The following is a 14,681-nucleotide window of genomic DNA, read 5'->3' on the forward strand; positions in this document are numbered from 1 at the left end:
AATCCAAACTGTGGGCTCCCAGCCTCATCTCCACTCCTGCTGTGGTTTGAATGTGTCCCCAAAACACATGCGTTGGAAACCTAGTCCTCGATGAAGTGGCGTTGGAAGGGAGGGCCGATCGGGAGGTGTTTGGGTCACAGGATGAATGGACTAGTGCAGACCATAGAAAGGCTTGAGGCTGGAGTTCAGTCTCCTGCTCACTCACCCTCCCCCACCCCGTTCTCCCTTCTGCATTCTACGGGGGTGGGGGTGGGGGTGGGAGCACACAGCGAGAAGCTTCGCTCCAGATGCTGGCCCCTGGGGCTTGGACTTCCCAGTCTCCAGAGCCATGAGCAATGCATTTCTGCTCAGTATCATTGATTACGCAATGTCCGGTCCTCTGTCACAGCCCCCCACCAACGGACTGAGACGCCCCATTGTCCTCATCTTTCAGCTGTGCTCAAACTTCATGCCCTAAATTAGCCATAAACCTATCCACTCCGGTGTTTACCATACACCGGGCTATATTAAGGCCGTTCCCATTTCATGGATGAGGAAGAGAGGCAGAGGAAGGAAGGAACTCCCCCAGAATCCCCAGGTGCTAGGTCCAGAATTCCCACCATGGTGGTCTCATCCCAGGCTCTGAGCACTTAGCTCCTGCCCTGCAGTGTCTCCCGGGGTGGGGTCGGGGGGGGGGGTGGATGGGATGTGAGAGCCACTCCCAGCAGTCAAGAGGAGAGTGCTCTGAAGCTCCCGCCAGCCCCCAGCCGAGCGCTGGGCTCTGATGGGCCTGTGCACAGGGTCCCTGTCCTCAGGGCACAGTCCTCTCAAAGCCTGGCCTGGGGCGGCTGGGACACCCTCAGCCCTGCTCAGGCTGCCAGCCACGGAAGAGGGAAGCCCAGAGAGGATCCCCCGCGAGAAATATATCGCCTGCTGACACTTTTATGACCCGGGCCCGCTTACAAAACACAGGCCAGTGCACAGCCTGGCTTTCCCCTGCCCGGCTTGACATCACATGCTCGCCCCGGGGCTGCCACTTGGAGTCAGGAAAACCCATATATTTCCCTCCTCAGATAGGCCTAGTGGTTCTCGTCAGGTGCGGAAAGCCAATAAATCACCAGCGAAGTCTCCGTGTATCTATCAGTCAGGAGGCTTGTCATCCTCCCGGCCTTGATCCACATGAAAGCCGAGCGCGAGGGGCGGGGCCCGCTGGGGGCGGGGCGCGGCGCGGGGCCGCCGACACCTGCAGCGGGGCCGGGCGGGGGCCGTGCAAGTGTTCGCAGCTCTGAGCGGCGGCTGGGAAAATTTACACCTCCTCCCCCTCCTACGCGCGCCGCCTTTCGCTTTGAAGTTCTGTGGCTCCCGCCTGGGCTTAGGGGCCGCAAGTCTTCTAGTCTGGGCCGTTTGATATTCACATCACGTCTGCTCTGCAGCTACTTTTGAGAGGAATGGAAGCTGTAAAGTTGGGGCTACCTCCCTGCCCACAGCACGGCGGAGCGGGCTGTGGTTTCAGATCGCTCTGCAATCTGGGATCTTCGTGCCTGATCCAGCCCTGTGGTTGAGTAGGAGTGGACACGCGGCTGCCCCCGCCAGGCAGAGCGGCTCTCTGGGGTACGGCCATCTCCACTCCTCCTGTAGACCCCCGTGCAAATCCCACCTCGGCGACTGTTAACTTTTGGACTTTGGTAGATTTACTCATGCGCTTTACCTTCACGTTCCTTAGGTGTGAAAGGAAATCCAAACACCTGCCTCCCAGGGTTTGAGGGGATGAAATGAGGCAGTAGGAGTGGGTTGTTTAGGATTGTACATAGATAGTGAAATCGTGAAAGCATTATTTTTTTTGTTTTTATTATGTTCCTCATCTATAAAAATGTTGCTTTAGGAGTAAAGGCACTCGAAGGCCATTCTAGCTATAGGCAGTGCACCTGAGCCAATAGTGCACTGGGTCCTACCTCTGCTGGACAGGTCCCTGGACCTGCAGCTCTTGAACCATGACCATCCTGAGATCCACAGGGCTGGGAAGTCTCACTGTGCTCAGGGTGAATGACTTCCTTTGGAAGCTCCTTGTGTGTTCTGTCTCACCTGTGTGTATTGGACAGGAGGCCCTGTGTCTCCCGGTGAGCCTGCAAGGTACAGCTGTGCACATAGCAATGACTTTTCCCCTCCCATTGTTGGATAACAACATTGCTTTATTCCTGGACTCCCAGAGGAGTTGTGGGGGGGGAAGATTCTTACAGATTGAAATTAGGGCTGAGGGTTGCATGTTCAGCTCCTGCTCACGTTCCTGGTTTGTCAGTGGTGCTCATGATCTCCCCTTGATTGGTCGGTGTTGCTGTGCTCTTTAGGGAATTTATGATGGCCAGGTGGGATTCAGCAGGCCTGGGGTCGGGGAAGTCACCAGGAGGTATAGTTACCTTCTGGTCCAAACCTGGAAATTCCCTACTTATACCTGGAATTCCCTTAAACAAAGCCCTCCTGATAATACTGGCCAATAGGGTATTATCTATTGGAGAAGCAATGATTTCTGGAGCCTAGTGACTAGAACCTTGTGGGGCAGGTGTATCAATGCCTCAATTCAGTGAATTCCTTTTGATAAAGGAAATGCAAGGACCCCTGGGACTAAGGGAGACAGACAAGTGGCTGATTCCTGCCTTTACATTAAAGGGGTGAAGAGTTAAAATTGTATATGTGCAGGTGTAAAAAGTTAAGCTTAAGCTTACAGGTTTAAACCTTCCTGGTACAGCTGTAAAAATAAGACAGAGTGAAGTAGCACCTTGACAGTAGGGACTCCATTTTGGAGCACTTGAGACTCCATTCTGGGAAAGCACCCCCCCCCCCCACCATGAGACTCTGGTCCGAAACTATGATCTCAAATAGTCAGACAATAGCAGTGCACTACATCACCCTTGGCAACACACAAAAACCCCCTAGCATGATTGCTCAAGCTTAAAAGTAGAAAGGTTACACCTGGGTTACCTGGGCTAATAATGAAGATGTGATTTGTCTATGTCTTAAGATCATAATTGCTGATTGTAAGACTTTAGCAACCACTTAACAACCGTGTATTCTCTTCCCCTTCCTGGTTTTGCGGTTTTTGCCTTTATAAACCCTAACCTTTGGTTATTCGGGGCTGCTCTGCTTTTGTATGATCAGGCAGCCCCAGCATGCTGGATAATCAATAAATCTTTAACCCTTTGCTGGTTGCATGAGAGAAAAGTCTCTTGGAGTCGTTCCTCGGGCAGTGGGCTTTTTCAGACTCTAACAGGGGTTCTGCCTCACCATTGACATACTGACATATTCTGGTACCGTATTTACCATTTAGAAGAGTGAGAGCAGAAAATTCCCTTAGTAGGCTTTTAGCTAATAACATGATAACACAGACTGGGTAAGCTAGGAAGAAAGAGGTGTATTTGGCTTCATGATTCTGGAAAATTCAGAGCATGCTGACAGTGCCTGGCTGTGTCACCAACATAGCAAAGAAATAGACTGGGAAGTAGGCAAAAGACACCAAGTACTTGGTTGTCCCATGGTGGGTTAACTGATCCTGTCCCACAGGATGAGCTTAATCCAATCAGAGGGTTGGTGTGGCCAGGATCCAAAACACCTCTCAATAACAGGCTATTGCAGCCCGTACTTCCAGCACAGGAACCTCTGGGGGTCAAACCATGTTTGAACCATCGCAAAGCTCCATTTCTCTTTTCAACATGTCCTGTCAACCTCTATGGGCCTCAGTTGCTTTCATTGTGAGAGGAGGCCTTAGGAGGAGAAGTGCTTTTCAATAGGTAGTTATTGGGGTCTAAGGCCAGGACTGTCCTACACACTGGAGATTGTTTAGTCTTGGGATCTCAGTATTAAATGCCAGTGGAACCCCAGGCCATGTGACAATCCAAACACTCTCACATTTCCAAACATCCTGAGTTGAGAGCCACTACATGAGTCCTAATGTGTATCAGTTCAAGAGTCCTGGTTCATTTGCTAACCAATCTGCTCCTGCCATGACTCTGGCCAAGCTGGTTCATGCTCTTTCTAACAAATCTGTGCCATTGTGTGGGGTACAAGGATGTTGGTGGGTCCCCAACTGGGTTTATTGCAGTTTCTTGTCTTCATGTGAGAGAAGAATTCAAAGCGAAGACAGAGTGCCAAAACAAGATTTATTTTAAAAGATTAAAAGGATAGTACTCATTCAGAGGTGAATGTGGGCAACCTCAAGAAGGAGAGTCATCCCCACCCCAGATAGGCTGCCCCTCCTTTTTTTTTTATTTTGACTGGTAGAGTTATAGACAGTGAGAGAGAGAGAGACAGAGAAAGGTCTTCCTTCCATTGGTTCACTCTCCAAATGGCTGCTATGGCTGGTGCTGTGCCGGCCTGAAGCCAGGAGCCAGGTGCTTCCTCCTGGTCTCCCACACGGGTGCAGGGCCCAAGCACTTGGGCCATCCTCCACTGCCCTCCCGGGCCACAGCAGAGAATTGGAAGAGGAGCAACCGGGACTAGAACCCAGTGTCCATATGGGATGCCAGTGCCGCAGGTGGAAGATTAGCCAAGTGAGCCATGGCGCCAGTCTGCTCCCCTTTTGAAGTAGGTGCTGCCCTAGTTGAATATACAAATGACCTGGAGTTTGGGTGAAATTCAGTGTGTGGTGATTTCTGGGAAGGTATCATGGTGTCTGAGGAGCTCAGCATACCCGTGTTCATCATGGTGTCCCCTGCATGACAGGTGCACCATGGGAAAGTGGGCATGCCAAATCTGCATGGAAGGGAATGGGGTGTCAGTAGTGCAGGGCTCCGGCAATGGGACAGCTGGCAGCCTGTTACCTCCTTTGTTCATTAACTAGCTCCCCACCCATCCTATGTCACTATGAGACAATTCAACTTGTCTCATATTGTCTATGTCAAAGAGCTATTGTGAAGATTATGATGAAACAATGAGGGTGTGAGAATACTAAACTGGTGTCTGAAGGCGGGGTACAATTATTATTATATTACCATGTAAAAATAATAACGGTTGTATGTTACTGTAGGCTGTATGTATTCCCATGTACCAGCTCCCATTCAGTTCTACAAAGATTCTCTGAGGTAGGTTTGACCCCTCGGTTTACATAGAAGAAATAGGCTAAATGGGAATAGATTATAAGGGTCAAAGATTTGCCCAAGTTAATGCAGTTAGAATTGAACCCAGGCAGGCCCCAAAACCCATGCACAAAATGAAGTGCTCTACTTTCTGTTCAAAGGGGTCAGAAAGGACTTGTCCCTAGAACAGTGCATTCCCTGACTGTGGGCAAGTTACCTGGAGGTTGACTGCTAGATTATTGCTGACAGAGGTGGAACCAGAACATTCCATGAAGAAAAGCCAGTCACCCCATGGAGGGCTCTTTAAGGTCTTTATAATCTTGTGTATCCCATGAGTTCTCCCAAGCTATCTGATACTATCTGCTGTACACACACACACACACACACACACATCCCATAATTAGGGTGGCCAGATTTATCAAGTAAAAATTCAGAAGCCCAGTTAAATTTGAATTTCATAAAAAATAATTTTTAGTTTAAGTTTATCCCAAATATTGCCTGGGACACACTTGTGTCAAAAATTCTCCTTTTCTCTCAGAAGTGCAAATTTAATTGGGTGGCTGGTATGTCATGTTGCAGTGCTAACAAGAACTCATCACATTCCAATCTTCCCCATCCTTCAAGCCCCCCCGGTGGATGGAGAAGCAGAGAGGAGCAGGGCTCTGAGCAAGACAAGGCTAAGAGAGCACAGCACAGAAGCCCTTGTGTTAAAGGCGTTCTCATTCCAGCAGAGAGCAGCGACCACAGGCAGCAACTGCTGAGTCTCCTAGCAGCATCCTCCAGGAGATGTGCTTCCTTTCCCAGCACAGCCTCCCAATGGACAATCAAATCCAACAAGAGTGAGTAGTCCAGGCCCCTGTGACCTGACCCGACCTACCTTTTCTGACTGCCTTGCACAGTATAGCTCACACCCTGGACTCCAGCCACACAACTGTCTTACAGCTCCCTAAATAACAAGCCGGGCTTCCTGCCCACGCCTCTATAGTGCTTTTCTTTTTTCTTTCTGGGAGTGGTTTCTACTACTCACGAGGGAATCCCTATTGTACTTCAGAACCCACTTCCAATGTCAAGTCTCTCAACGTCACTTCCCAAAAAAGACTGAGAAAGAATCTCCTTGGTATTACTATAGTCATCCATAGACAGTCCTTGTAAATGCCTTTCTTGTGGATTTAACAAAATGTGTTGCAATTTAATTTTACACGTATATTCTCCCATCTATATTGAGATGAGGTGGGGGCCAAGCACCTCTGAAGTATAGTAATATGCATCACACGATTAGGAGCTCAATAAAATACTTGTTAATCTTTAAATGACATAGTTAACAGAGCCATGTAACCCCCTACTACATGCTTTATGTACCCGATTGATAGCCTCATACTAATTATTTCACTAATTTCATGCTGATTGAAATGCTATTACTTAACACTTGCCAAACCAACTACCTTATAAATATTTGTGATCCTCATCATGGGAAATGGGCATCAATGTTTGTTGAAAGACTGAATTATCTTCCCCCAGACCTGCTAGAGGATGCAGTATACAGAGAATGGTTAGAGGTCCCAGGCTGAGATTCAGGGCCTGTGTTCCAGTCTCTGCACTTACACTTTCCAGCAGTGTAAGTTACCATGGCTCTCTGGGTCTTAGTTTCCTTGCCTATCACGTGGGGGGTGGGTCCCGGTGGGCTCATAGGTCCTCTCCATCTTTAAGGGGCAATGAGTTTATCAGTAATCTTACCATCTATGACTTGCTGGTAAGTCATGCCTCCTCTGTGTGAGGTGGGTAAAAGGAAATAGCATTTGCTGAGTACCTGGTATGTGCTGATCATCCCTGTCTTAGGAGCTTTGCGTGTTTCCCCGTGTAATGCATGAGGAGAGGATGACGTGGCACAGGTGAAAGGAGCCATTCAGTTCATGGTCCTCTGTGTTCCCTTCCTCTCCAGTCTGTTGAATACAGAATATAGACTCACAAACCTCAAGAATCCACCTGACTCAGTAGACAGAGTAAAGCGCATTGGACTCTGTAAGGTGGGTACTTCTCCAATCAGCTGAAGGCCTAACTAGAACAAAAAGGCTGAGCCTCCCACCAGTAAGACAGAATCCCCGCTGGACGACAGCTCCCGCTGGATGCTGCTCTTTTCCTGGGTCCCAAGCCTCCTGGCCTTCAGACGGCAGCCACTGGCTCCTTTGCAGATTGTGGATCGAGTCAGCCTCCGTGCTTGCACGAGCCAATGACTTCCAATAAATCTCTTTATATGTTACATATACATCCTGTTGGTTCTGTTTCTATGGAGAACCCTGATTAATACAACCTGTCAGGCCGTGATCAGCCAGCCAGATGTTAGGGGCCCTTGCCAAGCTTAATAGCCTGGAAGAAGAATTCAAAGCCTGCCCTGTTCCACCCCGCTTCCGCTCCATCCATCTCCTTGGATGACCCCAGCAGGGCCAGCCTTGGACATGGTTTTGAAGTCTCCCTCCAGTTCCCCCGTCATCTACTCAAGTAGATATTTTATTCTGCTGACTGTTCAATGTCCTTAGATCATCACTTAGAAGCTTCTTGCAGAACAGGGCACTGCTGCAGGTTTCCTCCTTATCACAGATTATAAGCGCCCAATACTGTTAGTGACGATAGCTCACATTCGTGAAGTATAAATTGAATGGTCTCGTTTGATTTCCCAACAATTCTGGGCAATAACTACCATCAGCCTTTCCTTATAGATGATAAAATTAGAATTCCGGGAGTTAAATCCTTCCCCTAAGATTCACCAGCGAACGGCAGAGCTGAGCATGAACAAAGTACATCTTGGCTCTCAATCCTGTTCCGCTGCTGGGGATTTCAGAGGTTACATGAACACGGCTGTGTGGAAGGAGCGTGGGTTCAGAAGCCACGAAACGTGAACAGGAGCCCTTGCTCCACGGCAAGCCTCTGTGAGAACCTGCACGCCTTAAACTCCGCCAGTCTCAGGGTTCTTGTCCCTAAAATGGTGACCGTTGCCATCCTGTCTGCCTCTCCTAACCTGTGGCACTGCTCGGAGGATCCCAAGAACAAGAGTACGTGAGAGTTCTTTGTGAATTGGAAAGAGCCCTGCAAATATGAGTTATTATTACTTCCAGCTGGGGTTGTCTGGGACCACTTCAATGAGGGCATTATAAATGATTGATAAGACTTTATGTGGTATTTCTGCTTTATGGGGATAAGTCTTAAGTCAAATGACTAAAACTCTGGTATGGAATGTTGGTTGCAGTGCCCTAGACAGAGAGGTTTGGGCAAGTGAATGGAGATTGGGCCCAAATCCAAAATAGCAATCAGTTTAACTTAGATTTTGGGGTTAGGAATTGTTATTAAGTGTTGATTACTACTTATTTACTGAATACAGCAAAGAAAATAATATTAGCAAATACTTATTTGAATGCTTACCTTGTATCATGTATTGTCCTAAGTATTTGATATGCATGTATTATTTAATCCTGTCACAATGCAGTGGGATGATCATTTCCGTGGGGAATACGATTATCCTCATTTTCCACATGAGGAAGATAAGACTCAGAGCAGCTGGGACACTTTTCTCGGGTCACATGGCTAATATATGAGAGATCGTGGATTTGAACCCAGCCATCCTGACCCCAGAACCAGAGGGAACAAGGAAGGGCTGGAAGAAAGGAGGGGAAAATTAAGGCAGGAGGAAGGAAGGGTATATACCAAACATTCCCCCGGTAGCTTATTTTGAGACCTAGGGAAGGGAACCGCATGGAGATCCAGGAGCAAATAACCTGCAAATGAAACATGCCCTGAGCAAGCCAAAGAGGGGTCTTGAACCTCTAGTTGCCCATCAGGTTGAACGTGTTCAATGCGCACATCCGTGAGCACAATGGAGCAACTACCTCTATGATGGAAATTTAAACTGGATGCTGTGGAAATGCAGAGCAAGAGTGAAGGTGAGGGTTGGGCAAGATGATGTCCAGGAGAATCTCAGAGAATTACCATGATCCAGCCAGGCACAGAGTCGGGAAGGAGATGTGAACCTGCACGGCACAGGTGGAGCTGTGTGTAATTAGGTAGTGTTACACGCAAAAGGCACAGTGGGAGATGAGCTGAGGCTGAAAGTGCAAGTAGGGTCTAGGTCAAGTATACCAGGGAACCTCTGTGAGATGCCAGCAAGCCCATCTTTAGTTTGTAGGCCCAGAGAGCTGTAAACTGTGTCAAGCATGCTCAGATTTGTAGGTGAGATAATCTCAGATTATAGTGGTAGGGGGTTTGATGGGGGAAGATGGGGCTAGAGAAAAGAGCGATCAAGACTCAATTCCACTTCTGCAGGCAAGTCACTCCAGAGCTGGTGGAGGGGAATTTTTGGAAGCATTTTTATAATTGGATGGGAGTAGAGTAGATTGCCCTGGGAGACATCTGGGTTGATGATTGCTTGGACTGGGGAGGCTGTGGCACACGAATGGAGGTACGGAATACTGGAAGAGGCGTGTTTCTGAGAAAGGGATTTGGCCATGGCAGATGGAACTATAAATACAAAACTGTGGGAGGCAGTCAGGACTGGAGAGATTCATTTTATTTGTTAAAAAATAATTTACTGGGGAAAGCATTTGGGGCAGTGGTTAGGCTGCTGCTTGGGATGTCCACGTCCCATATCAGAGTGCCTGGGTTCAACTCCCGGCTCTGCTCTCCCTTTCAGCTTCCTGCTAATGCACACCCTGGGAGGCAGCAGATGATAGCTGGAGTAGTTGAGTCCCTACCACCCACTTGGGAGACCCAAACTGAGTTCTTGGCTCCTAGCTTTGTCCTGGCATGGCCTTGACTATAGCCGCCATTTGGGGAGTGAATCAGCAGATGATTCTCTGCTGTCAGATGATCTCTGTTTGTCCCTCTGTCTTGCTGCCTTTCAAATGAAAAAAAAAAAAAAAGTTTTATTGGGGTGGGTGTTTGGTCCAGCAGTTCAGATCTCTATATCTCACATCAGAATGCCTGGGTTTGATTCCTGGCTCCAGCTCCTGACTCCAGCTTCCTGCTAATGAAGACCCTGACAGGCAATGGTGATGGCTCACGTAGTGGCTCCCTGTCACATTGGTGGGAGGCCTGGATTGAGTTCCTGCTTCCTAGCTGTGGCCAGGCCCAGCCTCTGCCATTGCAGGCATTGCAGGGAAATGAGCCACCAGATGAGCACTCTCTTTTTTCTGTCTCTTAAATAAATAAATAAAGCACTAACATAAATAAGGAAACCAAAAACCTTTTAAAAATGTAGTAAGTGCTGCATATTAGTCTAACCTTGAAAGTCAGAATAAGACAGGTCATGCTGCAATAGCAGACAATCCCTAAATCTCAAAGGCTTAAGGTTAAAAAATGTTTATTTCTCACTCATGCATATGGCACCAAACATGCATTGTCTGTCTCTGCTGCACATCATCACTTTGGGACACCAGGCGACAAGGCTGCCTCATCCTGTACCTTCAGCAGCTGGGACAGGAGTCCTTCTCAGATAAGAATCATGCATGAAGCACATTACCCCATCAGCCTGGAGATGGCACATGTGATGTCTGCTCTCATTTTATTGGCAGAACTGATTTTATGGCCTCGCCTGGCTACAGGGGCCTGGAGCTATAGAGGTGCAGATGTTATTTATGTTGAGCATTACCGACAACCTCTGCTGCATGTCCTCAGCCTAGTGCAGGCAGTGAAGTCCAGGAGAGAAAGGATGGATCCAAGGCAGAGCCCATAGTCAAAAGTGACCGGCGAAGGATAAAACCCAGCATTACAAGTTAAAAGGTGAAGCAGGAGAGGAGCCCAAGGATGAAACAGACGTGACTGTAAAAGACAAGAGGGGCCGGCATTGTGGGACAGAAGGTTAAGCCACTGCCTGTGTGTGATGTCTGCACCCCATATGGACACCAGTTTATGTCCCGGCTGCTCAACTTCCAATCCATCTCCCTGCTAATGCACCTGGAAAAACAGTGGAAGACCTGATGAAGCTCTTGCTCCTGGCTTTGGCCTCCACTGATGATCGAGCCCTCATCATTGAGGTCCTTGGGGGAGTCAATCAGCGGTTGGAATATCTCTGTCTCCAACTCTGTCTTTCAAATAAATAAATACATCTGAGAGAGAGAGAGAGAGAAAGAGAGAGAGAGAGATAAGAACTAGGAGCCACTAGCTCACCCAAGACAAAGAAGTAGATAAAGAGGAACAACGTAGTGAAGGCAGCTACTGCGGTTTGTACACAGTTTGAGTGCATCCCCCAGTAGTTCATGTGTTGGAAATTTAGTCCCCAGTGTGCCAATGCTGGGAGGTGTGGACCTCTGAGACATGGAGCCTAGTCGGAGGTCAATGTCCTCAGAAGCATTGTAGTTCTCAAGGGACCCTGACCTAATTCTCATGAGAGGGTTGTTATAAAACAGCAAGAGCAGCCCTTTCTTGTCCTGTCTCCAACTTCCTGTCCTGCCACGTGATCTTGCCTTTGCTTACCGGAGCAGGTGTTGTGCTGCTTGGGCTTTAAATCTCCCCAGCTCTGAGTTCAATCAACCTCTTTTCTTTGTAAAGTCCCCAGCCTCTGGTATTTCACTATCCTCATATAAAAACAGACTAATACAGCAGCCTAGGGAGACAGTAGGATGAAGAGCAATGTCTCTGTTGCATGGGGCAGAGAGATGCCTGCAGAATGCTGCAATAGAAATGTTTCCTTGGGGCGAATATTTAACAAAGTTTTTGTTTTAGAAAAATGCTCTTTCTGGAGCTATACAGTAAAGGGCTGTGTTCCTGAGGCCACAGTCCCTGGAAATCTTCTGGAAGTAATGGTGAAAATTCAGTTACGCAGTCCATCTCTACCTCACAGTATTACAAATACTGTTTAGTAAATTTGCAATTGATGATTAGCTAATTGGGTGTGATAATATGTAAAAGTAGAGACCATGATCATTGAAATGGACCTTGTGTTACATAAGCAAAGGGTGGAATGAAAGAGACGTTTACCCAATAGCACAAACATTCTTGGCGTTTGCTAACGTCATTAACTTGGGAAGTTTATCATAAGTGAAGTAATCGCCAACGACTAGCGTCTCTTGGGTTGACTCGGTGGCTCGTATTTGTGGTTTCTTCACTGGGAGAACAGGATGTCACTGTTTCCTTTTCCGCGTGTTCCCTTGAGAAAACCGGCCTAAGGGGGAAAATGTCTGGCCGAGGCGACGCTATTTTGACCGTGTATCTGCTGAGCAGAGGGACATGCCAGAGGCATTTGTCCGGGACCTATTGCATGCCAGGCAATTCCTGTCCAGCATTTTACTTAATCTTCACAACCTCTTTTATCCTCGTTTTATAAGACAAAGTGGCAAAACTGCATAGCAGGTCCCAGTTTGCCAGCCCCGGGGGCTCTGATCCGCCTGCTATCAGCTTAGCAGACTCCGCGCGTGAGCCCCGATGCCTGCTTCTCCCAGGATGGCTCGGCCTCTTCCCGCTTCCCGTCAGTGGAGAGCCGTGAGCACGCAGATGAAAGGCATCGCAGGTCTGTGCAGGACCGCTCTGCCTTCAGGCGCGCGGACGCTCAGCTTTCAGCCACATGCATGAAAAGGGCCGTTTCCATCTGTCGACCTGTCAGGCTGCCTCTCTCGCAGGATTCTTTCCTCCCTCCTTGGAGTTTCTTCAATAAAACATTTCACTTCCTTGAAAAGCGTCTCCCCTGAGCGGCGTGGGGAGGGCCCAATATGGTTCCATTTAGCTCTCTGGGGATGAAGAGGAGGCACCCTCCCTTCACATAACTTTCCCAGCAAGTGGCATCTCGGTTTCCTCTCCCAACAAAACGGTGAAAAACTGAATCCTGGTGATTCTCTCAAGTTATGAGTTCTGTTCCCCACGATTTCTGCTTGGGGCCGCGTTTCCCACGCCAGGCGCCTTGTCTTTCTGTTCTGAGACTCTGGGTTCCCGGGAAGACTGACGGCAGATGAGTGTGGCGCCACCTTGTGGCCACACGCTGCAACGTCCGCTTTCTTAGCCGCCCTGCCTCATTATCCTGCCCAAGACCACTAGAAGCAGAACCCACTCTCTCCAAGCTCCCTGGAGTGAATGGACACAATCGCCAAGCCTGCGTGTGGGGAGAATCAGAGCAGACAGAAGCGAAGTTTGTCTTCCGGCCAAGCTCCCCTTCCAGCATCTTCTCTTCGGCCTCTCCCCAGCACTTCAGACTAGCTCCTCTCCCTGTAACCACTTCGCTCTGCCATGGTTTTCATTAACCTCAACAGTACTGACCAGAATCACGTGCAAGCCTTGAGAAAAGATTGCCAGCCACCCCACTCCGCCCCCGGAGTTTATGATTTGCATTTCTTTGATGAAAATTTGCATTGCCCAGCACTGCCTTTGATTTCCAGCCCCGAATCAGCATTTTGTTGGTTTGTTTATGAAATACAGTGTGTGTGTGTGTGCCCCAGACCAGCTAGCACATTGGTTGTTTCCAAAACCATCTCCAGGACAGCAGTCATGCTGGGTACCTGTGCATAACCATATTCGAGTGCTTCAGAAAGGCTACGGAAAATCGAGTGAAAAGATAAGTTTATTTTGGTGCAAAAGATTTTGAAATCCATATATATGAGGGTCTTTAAAAAGTTCATGGAAAATGCACATTTTTTTTAAACATTTATTTATTTGAAAGTCAGAGTTACACAGAGAGAGAAGAGGCAGAGAGAGAGGTCTTCCATCTGATGGTTCACTCCCCGATTGGCTGCAACGGCCGGAACTGCGCCGATCTGAAGCCAGGAACCAGGAGTTTCTTCCAGGTCTCCCATGCAGGTGCAGGGGCCCAAGGGTTTGGGCCATCTTCTACTGCTTTCCCAGGCAATAACAGAGAGCTAGATCAGAAGTGGAGCAGCCGGGACTCGAACCGGCGCCCATATGGGATGCCGGTGCTTCAGGCCAGGGCGTCAACCCACTGTGCCACAGCGCCAGCCCCGAAAAATGCATTTTGTTAAACCTTTGCACGGACTTCAAAATTTTGCACTGAAACAAACTTATCTTTTTATTCCACTTTCCATGAACTTTTTGAAGTACCTTTGTATTCATTTAAAAATTATTTATTTATTGTCATCTTATGTGAAGGGGAGAGAGAGAGGAGTATATTCCACCCACTGGTTCACTTCCTAGATGCCCACAGTATCCAGGGCTGGGACAGGCTGGAGTAGGAGCAGAACTCCATCCAGGTCTCCTACAAGGGTGGCAGGGACCCAGTTCTTGAGCTATCATCATCCGCTGCTCCCAAGGTGTACAATAGCAGGAAGCAGGAACCTGAAGCTGGGACTGACATAGGCAGGCAGATAGGATTAAATTGATTAGATTTGTGGACTGGAGACCACGCCTTCACTCTGTTCCCTTTCATGATCTCACGCCCCTATCTGACCTTACCTGTACACCCACCTGCCAATCAGACTACCTAACCACTCCCCTTTGGAAGTGAATAGAAGGCCTGAAGCACGGTGGGCCCTTCCCTTGTTGTCCATGCCTCTGGGCACGCGGCCTTTTGGTCACTGCTCTGCCTCTGCTTTCCTGCCTGCGCTGTGCTACCTGTAGCTGCCTCTAAACCACACACTTGCTCTGGTGGCTCCCGGTCTGTTCTCTGCCTGCTATGGACCTAACTTAGTTTCTAGACTTCTTTCTCCCCTA

The 14,681-nt window shown here is 48.5% G+C and overlaps 1 pseudogene; it reads left to right on the forward strand.

Annotated features, from left to right (window-relative positions):
* Nucleotides 1-1,158: 1,158 nt before the first annotated feature.
* The window catches only part of LOC149125559 (large ribosomal subunit protein eL33 pseudogene), a 42,138-nt pseudogene continuing 28,615 nt past the window's right edge, over nucleotides 1,159-14,681 (forward strand).

This window comes from Oryctolagus cuniculus, chromosome 7, assembly GCF_051225735.1.
Source record: "Oryctolagus cuniculus isolate XC-2025 breed Fujian yellow rabbit chromosome 7, ASM5122573v1, whole genome shotgun sequence".
Taxonomy (NCBI): Eukaryota; Metazoa; Chordata; class Mammalia; order Lagomorpha; family Leporidae; genus Oryctolagus; species Oryctolagus cuniculus.